The following is a 6,438-nucleotide window of genomic DNA, read 5'->3' as shown; positions in this document are numbered from 1 at the left end:
CCCCATTTACGCAGTATACGCACGGTTACTGAAAGCAACCATTTTTTATATGGAAATACAATTTCAAAGCAGATACCAAATTTTGACAATTTGTTAATAAAATGTCCTTATGAAAATTAACTTTAAAATTCAACGTGTTTTCCTTGCATACGCCCTTACGAATAAAATGCAAGTGATACTAAATATAAGGGGGAATATTTTAACAGAAATATAAAAATAAAATAGTGAAAATTTACTTTTTTCGCGTTTCGCATTTATTAAACAAAAAAAAAACATTAAACAATTTTTAAAATTTCGAAAATTGGTTCAAGGTCAAGGTCATTCCCGTAGTTAATTTTTATAAGGAATCTGATTGTGACCTTGGTTTTGCCCTTGAGGATGACCTTCAACGTTATTTAAAGGTCACATTTTTTGTATGGAAACGCCCTTTTGACACCGGCAATCGAAAGACCGACAAATTTTATATGCAAATATGTACACAGGTCATATGTTGCGGATGACCTTAAAAGTCACGCTAAGGTCACTTAAACACAAGCGATCTCAACGGTCGTAACCTTCAAACGGACGTCACGTCAGGATCAAGGTCACATAAGTTTGTCCGCTATTGGAATATTTTTCAACAATGCTGATGTTATAGCCATCAAAGCATTGCTTGGGTTAAAATGACCTTAGGGTGACATTTAGGGTCATCTGGTATATATGACCTAAGTACATGCTTTAATGTCAAATTTTCTGTTCTTGCGATTTTTGGTGTCAAAAAAGAGCATTTCCGTTTTTTTTTTAATTGTACCTTGAAATAATCTTGAAGGTCATCCTCAAGGTCAAATCTCGGGTCACCATTAGGTTGCTTATTAAAATTTAACGTGGAACTGAACTTACCTACTGTGAAAAATAGCTCACTTAAGCAGATACAGATCTGTTCCGTTACTTTTGTGACACCCGGTAAATAAATATACATATACATAATAATAAACATGCGTTTGTGTGTGTCTTTACAGTTTTTCAATTTGATTTACAGAGAATTGCATGACACAATTAGCGGATAAAGTAAATCCCATTGATCAACATCACACACAAATGTTTAGATGTGCGTTCCTCCCGAAAGAACTAAGTTCCACCAGATCCTTCTCGTCAAGAGAAACGGGCCTTCTAGAAGGTAAATACATTACCGTCGCACAGAAATAAACAAACAAAAGCGTTTCCATCCAAAACGGCACTCTATCTAGTTAATTGCCCACCTCGTCCAGCCACAAAACCGGTACAGTCTCAGAGTTTCACTGTATTTATTATAAATTTGTTCTAAATGGGCCCAATTTTAATTTTGGGCCCTACGCCGAATTTCAGCCATAAGTCTTTTTTTGGTCCTATGTCAATTTTTGACCCTATATCAATTTTAGGCCCTATATCAATTTTAGAGTCTGTATACAAATTTTGTCTCTGTAAAGTTTAGGTCCCATATCGGGTTTAGGCCCTAAGTCAATGTTGAGCCCTGTATCAATTTTGGGTTATATATCAATATTGACCCATATATTAATTTTTGACTCTGTGTCCTAAATGTTATAAATGTTCTAAATGTTATGCCATATATAAATTTTATGTCCTACATAAATATTATTCTTTATGCCAATTTTGGGACTTACATCTATTTAGAGCCCTATGCCAATTTTGGGCCATATGTCAATTTTAGAGCCCTATACGAATTTTTGAGTCCTATGTCGATTTTGAATGCTACGTCAGTTTTAGGCCCAACCTCTTAATCAAGTCATGTTACGGACGAATTTTTTTATAAATAAACAAATATGTCGAAAAAAATGGCCATTTTTTCTATTTGACGTTCCCGCTGCGCGTCAATAACATGAAAATGATTTAAATCACTTAAGTTTCATAGATTAACATTATTTAAAGATATTCCAATATCATATAATAAACAACATCATTTTGTACAAAAAAAATATTTGTTGAAAGAATATCTTTTACGATTTTCCAAAATTGTACGTTTTTTAAGTAACATTGCAACAAATTTGGATAAAAATCACATAAAGATGAAGAAATTTCTTCTTGAGACTATTATTGTTAATATTGTAAGCAAACTTAATAAACAAATGCATTGATCAGCCATTTTTCGATAGAAAAATTCGCTTTTTTTTCAACTCCAGTCCTTTCAGTTGGGAACTTCGTGACGATATCAGCAACATGCATAAATAGTTAGTAAATTTTATGATTTAAAAAAATTTAATAAACAAAAGCATAGATATCGCATTTTTCGAAAAAGAAATTCGTTTTTTTTCGATGGCGACTTTTTTAATTCCAATTTTCATAATAAATGCAGTAACATTTATGATTAGTTAATTAATTTTATGATTTTTTTTAACGAAATTGACAAAGAAATGTATTATTCGAGTATCTGTCGAAAGATAAATGCGTGTTTTCGATATCACTCTTTTTAATTGAGAGCTTTATGATAATTTCATCAAATAATTATTTATTACATTTTATGATTTTTTTAGCGAATTTTCAAAAAACAAATGCATTATTTGGGCACCTTTCAAGGGAAACTTTTTTTTTAATTCCAGTCTATTAAATTGGTAACTTAATGATAATTTTATTAACACACATACTTCCTTTCAGTTCAAGTTTCTCATTGCTTTCATTATTTTAATAAAGCTGGAACTTCAGGATAATGAATTTTTTCATTGAAGCTGTTTCTAAAAAAATATAAAATTTTAAAAATAATTGTTAATTTTGCCGAAATGATCATGAATTTCCCCATTATAAATACTGTCATCGAAAAAAAAAGAATGTTTCCATCGATAGATGTCCCAATAATGCATTTGTTTATTAAAATTGTTTAAAAAGTCATCAAATTGAAAAATGAATTATTAGTTTCTTCTGAAATTATTATGAAGTTCCTAATTAAAAAAATTGTCATCGAAAAAAAAAACAAATCTTTATTTCGACAAAAGCCTTATCTATGCATTTATTTATTAAATTTGTTTAAAAACATCACAAAATCAATAAAATATTTATGAATGTTTTTTAAATTGTATGAAGTTTCTAACTGGAAAGAATGGCATTGGAAAAAATGAATTTTTTTGCCGAAAATTGCCTGAATAATGCTTTTGGTTATTAAATTTATTTGTAAAAATCATGAGATTAATAAAAAAATTTAAACTTTTCTAGAATTATTATAAAGTTCATAATTTAAAAAATGAGGTAGAAAAAAGACAAATTACCTGTAGAAAAAAAGGCTTATTAGTGCATTTGTTTAAAAAAATCATAAGATTAATCAAAAAAATTTTAAGTTTTCTAAAATTAGTATAAAAACTTTTTTTGTTTATTATATAACATTGGAATAACTTTAACTAATGTCACTATATGAAACTTGTACGATTTTAACCATTTCCATGTTATTGAAGAGCACCGGGAACGTCAAATAGAAAAAATTGCCATTTTTTGTCATGTTTGTTTATTTATAAATTAATTGAGAGCCTGAATTGAAAATCAGGCTCGAAAGCTCTCTTAGGAATCATATAATCTTTTTGCAGATTTTTTTTTGTCCAAATACGTTATTTTGAACCAAAAAAGTCTGTTTTCCCCACTGTGGGACGGACGGACGCCCGAACGGAACTATAAGGGTTTCTGCCCGGGGCTACGAAACCCTAGAATGTCAGGTCATTAGTGTCATTATTTAATTTTCCACAACATTTTTTTTAACAATAACGTTTGTTGCATTCTCTATTATATTATATCTTAATCCAATCTTTATTTTACAGAATTTAAATGCGTATATGTATTAAAACGAAACAGAAAAGGAGATGGAATACTTTTCAGCTGTAGAAAATGAAAACCTGGATTCCCTAAACTACAAAGATAATAATTAAACCAATGTTAAGGAATTATATGTAACACTACCAGATTAAATAATAATTTTATTTAAAATATAAAATATCATAAGTATTTTTTCCTATCGTAATTCCTAATTTTTCGAAAATATAATTATTAATAAATTCGTAATTAAGTCCAGAAAAAATGTGTTAATTTTAATTTTGGAACGCTTTATCTGGAGGTTATAATTCAATGGGCGATTTTTTTTTATTTAGGACAATAGCTTTAGATTTTTCAGTTTTAAAATTGATGTAAAAACTGTATTTTTTGGAAAAATAAATTTTAATTACACCGAACTCTCGCTTTCAGTCCATTGCCGGGGATTGCGTTCCAATGGCCTTGAACATTGATTTCTTTTTTAGACAGCGAGACTTTCAAAGTACTGCAAATAGCCATACATAAAATTTCTACATTTAAAAAAATGGTCTAAAAAATTGTTGAGATACTCCAACTTTTTGAATTTTTAACCAAAATAGCTGGTTAACGAAATTTCAAGCTGAGTAATTTAAATTAAACTGGTTCAACTCTTTTTTATATTTTATTTATACCAAACAGTTTTCTATTTCAATTATTAACTTTATTCAATTTTCAACAGTTAAGAATTCTATTTTCTTCAATTTTCATCATTCAAAGTTGTCACTATTGAAAATTCAATTACTATTTTTTTTATTTTTGAGCAGTTAAAAATGTTATTTTCCAGGAGCTAAACATTTAAAAACCTTAGGTTGTTGCGCGGAATATCTTAAAAGAATTTTTGAAGAAAATTTTGGAAATCTCATGAATCTAGCATGCATGTAGAAATCTTGGAAATCTTTGGCTAAAGAAATCAGTCATTCGCAAAATTTGAATTGATTTATAATTTTGTGAAAATTTTGATTTAAATTGTATTCGAAGAAGTTTGTGATGAAAAAACTATTTTTCAACTTTATCACCACATTACATAACCAAATTCATTGAGAGCGCATTTTTTAAAGTAAAGAAACCGCGTTTTTCGATGCAGGCGTCTTTAAATTATACTGACTGGGATATTTGCTGATGAACTATTGTATTTTAATATTATTTATTAACTGAAGAAAAAAATTAACAAAAAAGTATGCGATACTAATAATTGAGTTATAAAATAAAAAAAAGCAGATCCCAAATTTTCATCGGAAAAAATATTTTCTTCTGCTTATGAATATGCTCTGCTGCTTAAGTTTTTTTGCATACGTTCTTACAAATAAAAATCAAGTTATAATGAAGCATTAGTGAAAACATCTTTACAAGAATGTAAAAATAAGATTGAAAAAATTTACAATTTACGCTATTACTATATAAGTAACTTTTAAGCACTTTTAAGACATTAAAAAATGAATATTCAAATAAAAAAGATCAACTTTTAGTACAAAAAAATGTTTAACAATAATAAGTGAATTTTCAACCAAAAAAATTATTTTTCAACTAAAAAGAAAAATCTGCAAGCAAGAAAGTGAATTTTTTACAAAGTAGGTTAACTTTAAACCGAAAAAGTCAAATTTTCAACTAAGAAGACAAATTTTATAACAAAAAGTTAAACTTTCAAATAAAAAAAAAAGTTTTCAACCAAATAGTTGCATTTTAAAATAAAAAAAAAATCAATTTTCTACCCAGGAACGTTGAAACTTAAACGAATCTGTACTTCCCTAAAAACTGAAAAAAATTTAGTCGCTAAAAATGGTATTGTTAAAGCATTTATATACTAAAATCCTTAAAATATTTAATTATTTTATGTCTATTGAAATCGATTAAAAATAAATCATTTTTTAATTCTTATTTTACTTTCCGATATCCAACCAACTCAATTTTATTTGCAAATTTAAAACTGATGATTAGCAAACATTGAAAACTTAACATTCAACATGAAAAACAGTACAGTGAAGTAATTAATAATATAATAATAGTATAGATAATTTAAGTTTGATCTATTTTGATTTAAAAAAACACTATTTTTAATTTATAAAGTTGAAATCGTTTTATGTTTAACGCTTCCTTTAGAATCGCGAGAAAATATTATTTCCAAGATAAATGACACAATTGATGAATTGGAAGAACAATATTTTCCCTTTAACATATTTGGTAATTATTTAAACAATTTTCATTTGTTTTAACAATTTTTTCCTTGTAAATCGTGAGAAGTTACTATCTTCCAAAATTAATTAGACAATTAGCGAATGTTGCGAGTATTAAAAAATTTTCCTTCCTTTGAAGAATTTTTTCTTTTGTAAATCTTGTAGAGTTACTACTTACTGATGTCGATGACGCACTTAATGAATGCTAGTGATATTTTTTGAGAAAGAAAGTGCGATTATTTAAACAATTGATGATAATATCAAATGCTCGGGGACAAGGGTTAATTTTGACCGATTTGAAAAAAGAAATGAAATTTCTTTTTCCAGGAAACGAACAAATCGGAATCGATCACCAAAAATTTTACATACGGATGCGATCATCAAATTCTGTTGTGAAATTGAAAATCCATAGTATGTGTCACACGTACCTGAAACACAAAGTAAACGTAGACGTCAGTATTCACTA

The sequence above is a fragment of the Belonocnema kinseyi genome, chromosome 10 (assembly GCF_010883055.1).
Source record: "Belonocnema kinseyi isolate 2016_QV_RU_SX_M_011 chromosome 10, B_treatae_v1, whole genome shotgun sequence".
Taxonomy (NCBI): Eukaryota; Metazoa; Arthropoda; class Insecta; order Hymenoptera; family Cynipidae; genus Belonocnema; species Belonocnema kinseyi.
The sequence above is the reverse complement of the archived record's forward strand: the minus strand, read 5'-3'. Positions refer to the sequence as shown.